The sequence below is a fragment of the Elephas maximus genome, chromosome 4, assembly GCF_024166365.1.
Source record: "Elephas maximus indicus isolate mEleMax1 chromosome 4, mEleMax1 primary haplotype, whole genome shotgun sequence".
NCBI lineage: Eukaryota > Metazoa > Chordata > Mammalia > Proboscidea > Elephantidae > Elephas > Elephas maximus.
In genome coordinates, this window is record NC_064822.1 from 12,520,383 (window position 1) to 12,535,416 (window position 15,034).

Sequence of the window (15,034 nt, forward strand, 5' to 3'; positions counted from 1 at the left end):
TAAACTTCCACTCACCAAGGCTAACTTGGCTACAGCCACTTCTAAGTGCCCAGTTTGCCAGCAGCTGAGACCAACACTGAGTCCCCGATATGACACCATTCCTCAAGGTGATTGGCCAGCAAACTGGTGGCAGGTTGATTACATTGGATTGTTTCCGTCATAGAAAGGGCAAAGTTTTGTTCTATCTGGAATAAACACTTACTCTAGATACAGATTTGCCTTTCCTGCACACAGTGCTTTTGTCAAAACTGCCAGCTGTAGACACACAGAATTCCTTATCCACCATCATGGTATCCCACGCATCACCTTGGATCAAGGGACTCACTTCACAGCAAATGAAGTGTGGCAGTGGGCCCATGCTCACGGAATTCACTGGTCTTACCATGTTCCCCATCATCCTGACGCAGCTGGCTTGATAGAACTATGGAATGGCCTTCTAATTACAGCTCCATCTAGGTGGCAATACCTTGCAGTGTTGGTACCATGTTCTCCAGGAGGCTGTATATGCTCTAAACCAGCATCCAACACATGATGCTGTTTCTCCCATAGCCAGGATTCATGCGTCCAGGAATCAAGGGATGGAAATGGGAATGGCATCACTCACTATTACCCCTTGTAATCCACTTGCAAAATTTTTTCTTCCTGTCCCTGTGACCCTATTTTCTGGGTCTAGAGGTCTTAGTTCCAAAGGAAGGAATACTCTCACCTGGAGAAACATCACTGATTCCATTGGACTGGAGGTTAAGAATGTCATCTGGCTACACTGGGCTCCTTATGCCTCTGGATCAACAGGCAAGGAAAGGAGTTACCATATAGGGTGGTGTGGTTGATCCTGATTACCAAGAGTAAATCAGATTGATATTACATAATGGAGGTAAGGAGGTATATGTCTGGAATACAGGACATCCCTTAGGGCTTCTCTTAGTACTACCAGGCCCATGATTAATGTCAATGGAAAACTGCAGCAACTCAATTCCAACGTAACTACTAATGGCCAAGACCCTTCAGGAATGAAGGTTTGGGTCACCCCACCAGGCAAAGAACCACGACCATCTGAGATGCTTGCTGAGGGCAAAGGGAATACGGAGTGGGTGGTGGAAGAAGATAGCTCTAAACACCAGTTACCACCACATGATCAATTGCAGAAATGTGGACTGTAATTGTTGTGGGTACTTCTACCTTGTATCTGTGCATCATTTTTTTTCTTCACTTATAAAATATAAGATGTAAATAAGGCGAATAGCTTTTGGTCATACATGTGTTGTATCATGTTAGTCACAAATATAGTTTTATAGTTGTCTTTATTCAGAGATTATATATGGTTTAAGTAGATGTATACAGGTGCCAAGATAACATGCAGTGGATTGTGGTCGTTAAGGTTGTGTGTCAACTTGGCTGGGCCATGATTGTCAGTGCTTTGGCAGTTATGATGTAGCTTGCTAGTCCTATAATGATGTAATCACTTTCATGATGAAATCTGATATAATGTGATGACCTCAATAATGGGATCTGCTATGAGTAGCTAATCAGTTGAAAGGGAGTTTCCTTGGGGGCTTCACTTGCATCCAATATAGGTGAACTTTCTGGCAAGGCTCACAGACTTTTAATTACTCTGGATCCTGTAGCTAGCTCTGTTCATCTGACCTCTATTTCTTCAGATTTGAGCTAGCAGCTTGGCTGCCAATCATGGGATTTGTCAGCCTCCATGGTCTGGATCTTGGGTTTACCAGCCCTTGAAGCTATGTGAGTTGCGAGAAGCCTCCAGCCTGACCCATGGACTTGGGACTTTCCAGTCTGTACAACTATGTGAGCCATTTCCTTGATATATATATATATATATATATATATATATACTTCACTGGTTTTGCTTCTCTAGAGAACCCAGCCTAATACACTAGTTAATATGACTATTACTTGACTTTATGCACCAACCACTAATGCCAAAGTTGGAGAAAATGAAGATTTTTACCAGCTTCTGGAGTCTGAAATTGATCAAACACAAGATCAAGATACATTGATAATTACTGGTGATTGGAAACAAAGAAGGCAGATGAGTACTTGGAAAATACGGCCTTAGGGATAGAAACGATGCTTTAAATCACATAATAGAATTTTGCAAGCCAACTACTTATTCATTGAAAATACCTTTTTCAACAACATAAACAGTGACTAGACACATAGACATCGCCGGATGGAATACACAGGCATCAAATAGACTTCATGGAAAGAGAAGATAGAGAAACTCAATATTATTAGTCAGAACAAGGCTAGATAAAGCCTGACTGTGGAATATACCACCAATTGCTCATATGCAATTTCGAGTTGAAGATGAAGAAAATTAAAACAAGTCCACAAACGCCAAAGTATAAAGTTCTATATATCTCACCTGAATTTAGAGACAATCTCAAGAATAGATTTGATGCATTGAACACTAATGACCAAAGACCAGATAAATGATGGGATGACATCAAGGACATCATACATGAAGAAAGCAGGAGGTCATTAAAAATTCAGGAAAGACAGAAAATAACAAAATGGATGTCAGAAGAGACCCTGAAATTTGCTTTTGAATGTAGAGAAGTTAAAGCAAATGAACAAAATTATGAAGTAAAAGACCTGAACAGAAGATTTCAAAGAAAGGCTCGAGAAGAAAAAGTAAAGTATTATAATGAAATGTGCAAAGACCTGGGGTTAGAAAATGAAAAGGGAAGAGTGTGCTCAGCACTTCTCAAGCTAAAAGAACTGAAAAAAAAATTGAAGGCTTGAGTTGCAACACTGAAGGATTCTATGGGCCAAATATTGAATGACACAGGAAGCACCTAAAGAAGATGGAAGGAATATACAGAGACACTGTATCAAAAAGAATTTGTTGACATTCATCCATTTCAGGAGGTTGCATATGATTAAAAACCAACGGTACTGAAAGAAGTCCAAGCTGCACTAAAGCATTGGTGAAAAACAAGTCTCCAGGAATTGACAGAGTATCAATTGAAATGTTTTAACAAACTGATGCAAAGCTGGAAGTGCTCACTCATCTATGCCAAGAAATTTGGAAGAAAGCTACCTGGCCAGCCAATTGGAAGAGATCCATGTTTGTGCCCATTCCAAAGAAAGGTGATTCAACAGAATGCAGAAATTACTGAATAACATCACAGGCAAGTAAAATTTTGCTGAAGATAATTCAGAAACAATTGCAATAGTACGTACATTGACAGGGAACTGTCAGAAATTCAAGCTGGGATCATAAGAGGACGTGGAATGAGGGATATCATTGCTGATGCCAGATGGATTTTTACTGAAAGCAGGGAATACAAGAAAGATGTTTACCTGTGTTTTATTGACTATGTAAAGCCAATCCACTGTGTGGATCATAACAAATTATGGATAACATTGAAAAGACAGAATTCCAGCACACTTAATTGTGCTCATGAGGAACCTGTACATACCAAGAGACAGTCATTTGAAAAGAACAAGGCGATATGCACAGTTTAAATCAGGAAAGGTTTGTATCACTGTAGTATTCTTTTACCACACTTATTCAGTCTGTATGCTGAACAAATAATCCAAGAAGCTGGACTATATGAGGAAGAACACGTCATCAAGATTGGAGGAAGATGCATTAACAACCTGTCACGTACATGTGACACAACTTTGCTTGCTGAAAGTGAAGAGGACTTGAAGCACTTACTGATGAAGATCGAAGACCACAGACTTCAATATGGATTACTCCCCAACATAAAGAAAACAAAAATCCTCACAACTGGACCAATAAGCAATATCATGATAAAAGGAGAAAATATTGAATTTGTCAAGGGTTTCATTTTGCTTGAAGCCACAATCAGCACCCATGGAAGCAGCAGTCAAGAAATCAAATGATGTATTTTGTGTTGGGCATATCTGCTGCAAACGACCTCTTTCAAGTGTCGAAAAGCAAAGATGTCACTTTGAGAACTAAGATGTGCTTGACCCAAGCCATGGTATTTTCAATTGCCTCATATGCATGGGAAAGCTGAACAATGAATAAGGAAGACCGAAGAATAATTGATGCATTTAAATTATGATGTTGGAGAAGAACGTTGAATATACCACAAACTGCCAGAAGAATGAACAAATCTGTCTTAAAAGAAGTATACAGCCAGAAGGCTCCTTAGAAGTGAGGATGGGGAGTTTTTGTCTCATGTACTTTGACTTGTTAATAGGAGGGGACCAATCCCTGGAGAAGGACATCATGCTTGGTAAAGTAGAGGATCAGCAAAAAAGGAGAATGCCCTCAAAGAGATGTATTGACACAGAGGCGACAACAAAGATCACGGGGATTGTGCAGGACTGAGCCGTGTTTCTATTGTACATAGCATCGCTATGGGTCGGAACCAACTTGAGGACACCTAACAACAACTAGGAAAAGTATTTAGTCTTTCTGTGAAGAAAGACCATGAACGAAATGTATATATATATACACACACACACACACAAATGCTGCAACCTGCTTAGGTAATATTTGATTAGACCAATTATGTCAAATATCTAGAAAGAACCCACTTTCCACTAAATGGATGAGTGCTTTTCTATAAACACTCAAAATGTATTTTCTCATTGAACACGTGGTATGCACTTCAAAAACATTGCTCACAATTGAGAAAGTTATCCTGTTCAAAGCTCTTCTAAAAAATAATGCCAGACTTACTTCCTGAGAGGGCTGCTGAGCTCTGGAATGAATTACAGGGGATGTTATGGGGATACGTGTTGAGATTTTAGGAAACTCAGATCTCTAGCCCTGCTTGTCAAATCCAGACCAGTTCTGGCATTTAGTATTTTCCAAGTCTCCAGCAATCATCATTATTCCTTGCTTCTACATGACCTTCTTCCTTACTCCATTCTCCATTTCTGTATGTGTACACACACACACAGACATACATAATCTCTAGGTACACAAGCATCCAAAAAAAGATGGTGCTTTTTGCTAGGATTGACAAGAGTGGAAAGTCAGAATTGACAGATCGCATGGTGTAAACTTCTGGGTCACTGAAACTAATCTAAGTATCTTGGCAGATTTTTGAGGTGGTACGACATGTATACTCTAAGAAGAATTGAATTTAAATTGGTTTTGAAAAAATGTGAAATTGGAGATATCCCACCACCATGGGACTCTACTTTTAAAACAAATTAGGATTTGGATATGCTATTAAATTTTTGGAGCCCTGTTGGCACAGTGGTTAAGAGCTCAGCTGCTAACCAAAAGGTCGGCAATTGCTCCTTAGAAACCTTATGGGGCAGTTCTATTCCGTGCTATAGGGTTACTGTGAGTCAGAATCGACTGAACGGCAGTGGCTTTGTTTGTCTGTGTCATGCCATGTTTTAAATTATCCTTGAAAAAATGTACATTTTGTAATTGTCAGCAACAACAAATATTTTGAAAAGAAAATATTATTAAAGGATAAAACACCTGAATAGTTTCTCAGTAATTTAAAATTTGACTTAAACATAATATCAGAAGAGTATCTGTAGAAGTCTCAAGGGATTTATTTAGTAAATGTTTTCCTCCATTCACTCAGAACACTAATAGATTTATAGCTTTAGAAAACTGAATCACACATTTCTGATGGCCTAAGCAACATTGTTATCAAATACATTTTTCTTACAAATGGTGACTGAGAATTAGTATTTGGTAACAGGTAAGAAAGAAGTTAAGGAGCGTTAGTGGCACAATCGAAACCCTGGTGGTGTAGTGGTTAAGAGCTATGGCTGCTAACCAAAAAGTCAGCAGTTCAAATCGACCAGGCACTCCTTGGAAACCCTATGGGGCAGTTCTACTCAGTCCCATAGGGTCTCTATGAGTCAATATTGACGGCAACGGGTTTAGTGGCACAATGGTTAAGCACTTGGCTGCTACCAAAAAGGACCACAGTTCACACTCACCAGCTGCTTCATGGGAGGAATATGTGGCAGTCTGCTTCAGTACAGATTTATAGTCTTGACAACCCTGTGGGGCAGCTCTACTCTGTCCTATAAGGTCTCTCTGAGTCAGGATCACCTTGAAGGCAATGGATAAGAAGAAAACATGTATTTGTCATGAAAGGTTAGATTATGTTTACTTCCAAGTGATTGAAAATTGCTCACTTATTGTAATCTTACTCACTTATTTAAAAGATCATATTTTATTATTTACTATTTATATATGCATGAGATGGTCCATGGAAGATGATTTCATGCTTTCAATGCTAAGAACAGTGTGCTATATATTAATGCTATTTTTTATGTCTCTCTTCCAAGGTTCACTTGAACTGTGTGTTAAAGCTTTCAGACAACAAAATATTCTCAAAGAACTGGAATTAAACAGATATTATCTCAATATTTTAGTTAACTAACTTTCAGTAGAGTGCTCCATCTTTTTATCATCATTTAAAATAAATAACTACCAAGTATAGGCGTATAGTTATCTTTTATCATTCTACTCTTGCTCAGGGTTTCCCCAGAGTACATGAAATATAACAAATAAAACAAAAGCATTTAATAATATTACTTTGGGCTAAGGGTCTTGGAAAGAAGAAAATACCATTTTCTTTTTCTTTTAATTAAAAATCTTGCTGAACAAAATGGTTTTCACCATTGTCACAAATCTAGAATTATAAGAGATTCTGACAAAATTATGAAAAAAAGTAGCCTTCTTTCTTATTGACTCCTGTTTTTCCTTCTCCCACTTTGAAAATTATATTATAATTTTAGATTAAACACTAATTTCATCTCAATTAGCTACCAAATATAAAGGAACATTAACACTTATAATAACAAAAAGCATTTGTGAGGTAGTAATTTGGAAGTAAATATTCCTAAGGAAATCACATCTGCCCTACAATCAGTCAGGCATGAATACTCACTTTGTTACCTGGTATACAGCAAACTATGTGCCTTGACAGAATTTCATTTCAATACTGATGTGAAACTAAAAATGAGACATGACTTACTTCAATTACCACCAAAAAGAAACAAAAATTCTAATTCTCTTCCTTTTTTTAAGGCTCAAAAGACTCAAAACTGCCTCAACTGGGCTTAAGAGAAAGAACATGTTTTTAATTTCACTGGTCCCATCTCTATAACCAGCACAATTTATTGTGCATGGCCTTTTTTAAGATATAGAAATCTATTAAAGCTATCAACAACATTATGGTTATTATGTTTCTACATTAAATCCAGTAGTTTTAAAATGTGTCAATGATATCAGTATATTTCCACTTGAATATGTAATATGTTAATGTGGTATTTCTGCACTTTAAAAGAGAAAAAATCTATTTAAAAGACAAGAATTGCTACAAAAAGAGATGAGGTTTTAGATTTGCTTTAAAATAATCCTGATAATGAGTCCATATAGTGGCAAAATAACCAGGACGAGGCTTGTTACCATGCTACAAATAACTAGAAACTGGACAAAATATATGAAGCAAATTTTATTTCAGATATTGGCCTAAAATAAACAGAAGACTATAATCCCTAAGAGAATGTAAACAAATGAAGCAGGTCCTGTGATTCCCATAACTGTTTTCCTAAAGGCACTTTCCAGCCTAGCACTAGGAGGAGGACCAGAAAGAAAGCACAAAAGTCTCTCCAAGTGAAAGTGAAAGTGAACAGATTTCAAGGAGGTTGAATTGGCTAGAATTTGAAACAAAGTACAGGAGAGGAGTAAACAATAAATTCCAGAATCTACCAGAGGCCCCTTAAGTGTGTGGCTGAATACTAAGGTGTGCTTGTGTAGGATGCAATTCAGTCAAGTCTTTATTGGTTAAGAGTTTTTTTTTTTTATCAATGTCATGCATTAAATTGTGTTCCCCCAAAATATGTGTCAACTTGGCTAAGGCATGATTCCCAGTATTGTGTGATTCTCCATGATTTTTTCATCTGATGTGATTTTCCTATGTGTCGTAAATCCTATCTCTATCTCTATGATGTAACCGATGAAGGATTAAAGGCAGTTATGTTAATGAAGCAGGACTCAATCTACAAGATTAGGTTGTGTTATAAGTCAATCTCTTTAGAGATATAAGAAAGAGACACAAGAAGAGAGACATGGAGGACCACCAAGAAACAAGAGCCAGGAGAATAGCATGTCTTTTAGACCCAGGTCTCTATGCTGAGAAGTATCTTGACTTGGGAAGATTGATGACAAGGATGTTCCCCCAGAGCCAACAGAGAGAGAAAGACTTCCCCTAGAGCTGGCACCCTAAATTCAGACTTCTAGTCCCCTAGACTGTGAGAACAAATTTCTCTTTGTTAAAGCCACCCACTTGCAATGTTTCTGTTATAGCAGCATTAGATAACCAAGACATTTCCAGATAAACATAGGTTTAGGGAATTTGCAAAAACAAAACCAAAATGAAAAGAAATACTAAAGGGAGTCCTCAGATTAGAAAATCAATAACATCAGATAACAACCAAGACTAGAACACAGGACAGGGCAACCAGATATCAACCCAGAAAGGGAAATCATGAAAATAAATAAGGATTAAAAAAATGTTCAAAACACGGAAACAGTGAAATCATTGGGTAAAATTAAACCAATAAAGAGGGACTTAAAAAGGTAGTCATAGATATTTCATAATGAGAGGAATTCAAGGCTATATAGAGGGACAAAAGTTTGGTTTAAACTTGGAAAAATAGGGGTAAATAATAAGGTAACCACGAAGGAGATTAACAATCCTACACATCAAAATAAAATACAAGAAAAACATAAAAAGTCAGGAAAAACAAAATCAACAACAATGAAAAAGAGGAAAAGACAATATATAATGAAAAACTACTCAGCACAAAAAATTAAGTGGAAAAAAGAAACTGATTTTAGAACATATTATACCACCACATTAGTCAAAACAGCCTGGTACAGTTATAACAGATACATAGACCAATGGAACAGAATTGAGAATCCAGACATAAATCCACCCACCTATGAGCAGGTGGTATGAGCAGGTGATATTTGACAAAGGCCCAAAATCCATTAAATGGGGACAAGACAGTCTCTTTAACAAATGGTGCTGCATAACTGGATATCCATCTGCAAAAAAATGAAACAAGATACATACCTCACACTATGCGCAAAAACTAACTCAGGATGGATCAAAGACCTAAAGATAAAATTTAAACAATAAAGATCAATGGAGAAAAAATAGGGGCAATGCTGGGAGCCCTAATACGAGGCATAAACAGTATGCAAAACATTACTAACCATGCACAAACACCAGAAAAGAAACTAGGTAACTAGGAGGTCCTAAAAATCAAACACTTTTGCTTATCCGAAGACTTTACCAAAAGAGTAAAAAGGTTACCTACAGACTGGGAAAAAGTTTTTGGCTACGACAATTCCAATCAGCATCTGATCTCTAAAATCTACATGATACTGCAAAAACTCAACAACAAAAAGACAAATAATCCAATTAAAAAAATGGGCAAAGGATATGAACAGGCACTTCACCAAAGAAGACATTCAGGCAGCTAACAGATACTTGAGGAAATGCTCATGATCACTGGCCATTAGAGAAATGCAAATCAAAACTACGATGAAATACCACCTCACCCCAAAAAGGCTGGTATTAATCCAAAAACACAAAATAATAAATGTTGGAGCGGTTGTGGAGAGACTAGAACACTTATACACTGTTGATGGGAATGTAAAATGGTGCAACCACTTTTGAAACCGATTTGGCGCTTCCTTAAAAAACTAGAAATAGAACTCCCATACTGTCCAGCAATCCCACTCCTTGGAATATATCCTAGAGAAATAAGAACCTTCATACCAACAGATATATGCACACTCATGTTCATTGCAGCACTGCTTACAATAGCCAAAAAGACAGAAGCAACCAAGGTGCCCATCAACAGATGAATGGATAAATAAATTATGACATATTCATATAATGGAATACTATGCAATGATTAAGAACAACCATGAATCTGTGGAACATCTCATAACGTGGAGGAATCTGGAAGGCATTATGCTGAGTGAAATTCATCAGTTGCAAAAGGACAAATATTGTATGAGACCACTATTATAAGAACTCAAGAAAATGTTTAAACACAGAAGAAAATATTATTTGATGACTACAAGGGTGGGAGGGAGGGAGAGGGGTATTACTAATTAGGTCATAGACAAGAACTATTTTAGGTGAAGAGAAAGACAACACACAGTACAGGAGACTTCAGCACAGCCAGACTAAACCAAAAGCAAAGAAGTTTCCTGAATACAACCGAATGCTTCAAAGGTCAGAATAGCAGGGGCGGGGTTTTGGGGACCATGGTCTCAGGGGACATCTAGGTCAATTGGTGTAAGGAAATGTATTAAGAAAACATTCTGCTTCCTACTTTGGTGAGTGTCATCTGGGGTCTTCAAAGCTAGCAACCAGCCATCTAAAATGCATCAATTGGTCTCAACTCACCTGGAGCAAAGGAGAATGAAGAACACCAAAAACATAAGGTGAAGATGACCCCAAGAGACAGAAAGGGCCACGTAAACTAGAGATTACATCAGACTGAGACTGAAAGAACTAGATGGTACCCAACTACCACCAATGAACGTCCTGAAAAGGAACACAACAGTAAATCCCTGATGGAGCAGGAGAACAGTGGTATGCAGATCTCAAATTCTCATAAAAAACCAGACTAAATGATCTGAATGAAACTAGAGGATTCCCTGATGTCATGGTCCCTGGACATTCTGTTAGCTGAAGACTGGAACCATCCCTGAAGCCAACTCTTCAGACAGGAATTGGACTGGTCTATAAGACAGAAAATTATACTGCTGAGGAGTGAGCTTCTTGGCTCAAGTAGATGCATAAGACTACGTGGGCAGCTCCTATCTGCAGGTGAGATGAGAAACCAGAGGGGGGCAGGAGCTGGTTGAATGGACACAGGGAACACAGGGTGGAGAGGAGGAGTGTGCTGTCTTATTAGGGGGACAGCAGCTAGGAGAACAAAGCAAGACGTATATAAGTTTTTGTATAAGAGACTCAGTTGATTTGTAAACTTTCACTTAAAGCACACTAAATAAATTAAAAAAATAGAGAACACTGACAAGGGTGAGTATGTTGGGGAAATACATACACAGTCATTGCTATGTCTGAGCCCATCCTTGCAGCCACTGTGTCAATCCATCTTTTTCACTGACTTTCTACTTTGTCAAGCATGATATCCTTCTCCAGGGACTGGTCCCTCCCTAAAATCAAATTAGAAATTAAAAAGAAAATAATTGACAAATATTTAGAAATTGTCTAAACAGGTCGAAATAACCCATGAGTCAAAGCCAAAACACAAAAGAAATTAGAAACCATTTTGAACTGAATGCAGGTGAAAAAACAGCATTTCAGAATGAATGAGTTGCAGTAAAGCAGTGCTTAGAGGGAACTTTATTGCTTTAAATACCTACATTAAAAATAAATATGTATATATATAGTCATTTTTTAGGAGTCTTTGTGTAGCGTGAACAGTTAATCTTTATACTACTAGCCGAAACTTTGGTGTTTTGAACCCACCACCCGGAGGTGCCTAGGAAGACAGTTCTGGTGATCTGCTTCTGAAAGGTCACAGTCTTGAAAACCCTATGGAACAATTCTAGTCTGCACCCATACAGTCACCATGACGGCACTGGATTTTCGGGGGGATATATATATATATATATTTTTTTATATATATATATATATATACCCACAAAACCAAACCCACTGCCATCGTGTTGATTCCAACTCATAGCGACCCTATAGGACAGAGTAGAACTGCACCACAGAGTTTCCAAGGAGTCTCTGGTGGATTTGACTGCCAGCCTCTTGGGTAGCAGCTGTAGCACTTAACCAGTATGCCACCAGGCTTTCCTCCAGACATATATATACATGTGTATGTATTAGGGGGATAGTATAAAAACTTTATGCCAACAAATTAGACAACTTAGATAAAATAGACACATTTCAGAAACACAATTTATCAAAACTGACTAAAGAAGAAATAAAAAAATCCTAATAGATTTATAAGTAAAAATTTGAGTTAAATATTAAAAGCCTTCCAACAAAGAAAAGCCCAGGATTAGAGGGTTTTATTGGTAAACTCTACCAGGCATCTAAAGAAGAAACTACAAAACTTCACAAACTTTTTCACTAAATAGCGTAGGAGAGAACGCTTCTCAGCTTATTCTATGATGTCAGTTTTACCCTGATATCAAAGCCACACAAAAAAATCAGAAAAAAAGGAAAACTAGAAACTAATATCCTTCATGTATATTGATAGAAAAATCTTATGAAATACTAGTGAACTGAATTTAACATATGAAAGGGACTATACAGCTTACATATGTGAGATTTATTCCAGAGTACAAGGTTGGTTTAATATCCAAAAATCAACTAATGCCAGTAGACCATATTAGCGGAATAAAGGGCAAAAAGCACAATCAACTTAATACACAGAAAAACTGTTTTACAAAACCCCAAATCCACTTCATTATGTATGCACAAAACAAAGAAAAACTTCAAGAAATTAGGAAAAAGAAGGGAAAAGGTCATCTATAAAAAAACTCTGCCACTAATATTGTACTTAATGGTGAAAGACTGAATTTTTTTTCCCTGTGATTGGGCAAAAGGCAAGGATGTTTGTTTTTGCCACTTCTATTTAATATCATACTGTGGGTTCTAGCAAGTACTGTCAAGAATGACAAGGAAATAAAAGGAAGGCTGAAAAGAAAGAAGTAAAACTGTCTTTTTTTTGTGGCTAATATGATCCTCTATGCAGAAAGTCTGGAAGGCTTCACACTCTAAAAAAAAAAAAAAAATTACTGTATCTAATAAACAAGTTTAACAAGTTTGTAGGATACAAGGTCAATATAAAAAGTCATTTGTTTTTCTGTAAAATAGCAGTGAAAAACCTAAAAATGAAATAAAGAAATTCCATTCACAATAGCATCAGAAATAATAAAAGACCAAGTAATAAATTGTATAAAAATATGGGGTTTTATGCCCTGAAATTTACAAAATATTGCTTAGATGAAATAAGAGAGAATGGTTGAGACACAAAAAGCATGAACCCAAAAAATATTCTGAAATGATGTTACAAGTATACAAGCATGAAAAAAATCAGAAATATATTGGTCATGATGACAGCCAGGTTTCTTACTGTTGAATAAAGAAGTTCCAAATAAGCAAGGGGAATGAATATAATAAACCCTGTGGTGATGGATTACAAACACATTATATTTATATATGGAGATTGTTGGTTCAGTGATAGTATCCTCACCTCTCATGTGGAAGACCCTGTTCGACTCCCAGCCAACACACCCCATGCACAGCCATCACTCATTTATAAATGGTGGCTTGCGTGTTGCTATTCTACTGATCAAGTTTCAGCAGAGATTCCAGACTGAGATGGACTAGGAAAAAAGGCCTGAAGATCTACTTCTAAAAATCAGTCAGTGAATATGAATCACCATGGTCTGATCTGTAACTGGTCCTGGGGAAGACTTAGTACCGGGTAGCATTTGGTCTCATTGTGCATGGGGTTTCCATGAGTAGACACAGAAATATAGATGTGTGTGTAAAAAAGTATATGGGATAATGTGCATACATATGCATTTTAGCAATGAATACACCCAACATGTGACCAGATCTTGCTTTCTAACTAGCATTTTCTGATAAAAGGAACCACAGCTCTTTGGAAAAGATTCCAAGGCTGGGGCAGAGAAAATACGATGTGAACCTAGAACGTTTTGTGGTACCAGAAGGTAAGGAAGTAAAAACAAACAAACAAAAAGATGGTGGCATGCAAGTTTGAGCAAAAAATTAAACAATGACAGTATTGGATTATAATCAAAAGAATAAAATATGAGACTGGAATGTTAGGAATTTCTAACAACACCTATGGGTCTGTCTAAATTTAGCAATAATAATTAGCTTATTCACCTAACCGGTCAATTCAAACAACTTGGTTAATAATTTTTTTTCTTAAAAGTTGGATAACTGCTTTCACTGAATCAATTCATTCATTGGCATATCAGTACCTTCCTGAAGAAGTTAATAAACCTATCTTTTTCCTGTATTTTCTTTCTTTTTTTCTTCTTTCTTTCTTTCCTTCCTTCCTTCACCCCCCTCTTTTTGCTTCCTGCCACCCTTCTTTCCTTTCTGCCTCCGTTCCTCTCTTCCTGCCTTCCTCCCTTCCTTTCTTCCTTCCTCTGTCCCTCCCTCCCTCAGAAGTATTTAGCTTGACAGAGGCAGCAGGTTGATATGTGTTTAAGTGTTAGACTTACCGTGCATTGTTTGAAGATATTATGCTTACATTGATTAGAAAAATAATTAAGATAAGGCTTCCTGAAATAGAGATGTTTTCAAATTCTCTCTAAGACTCATGATATGAATCCTGAAATCTCTATTGTGTTTTAGGCTAATTTAGATTTGTGGTGTTCAAGGAACAGTTCAGTAATCATCTATAAAGTATCAGTTTAAAATAAACAACCCGATAGGAGACGTGCAATTATTTTAAAGTCCAATTACAGAGCTCTCTTCAGTGTTGAAAAGGAAAAGATACTCCAATTTCATTGACTTATGGGTAAGGACAGGTTAAGACTTTTTTTAACTTATATTTTTGCAATAAATTGTCTTTCTTACTTGTCTATTGTATAGCATTTTGAGTATATATAAGCAAATAAAATGGTATAAAAACTCATTGCTGAATTTAAATCATCACACAGAAAAGAATGATTCCATCTGTTTAATAAATGAGAGAGAATTTGTAGAATCGAGATCCTGGTAGATACTAAATGCGAAATAGTCCTCTCTAATAGACACAATCTCTTTCAAGGGAAATAAAATGAGATAAAATATGGCCTATTAGGAAATGAAGCAAAGGGCTATATTTTTTGAAATTAATTTCTATCTGCATAATAAAAATAGCAAAGATATTTATATTAAATTTCACAAGAGAAACTAAAAAATTGATATATATAAAATATGAGTCCTCACCATCTCTAGGAATCTTAATACTTGGTAATTGTATTATATACATAAAATGTGCTCATAGATAA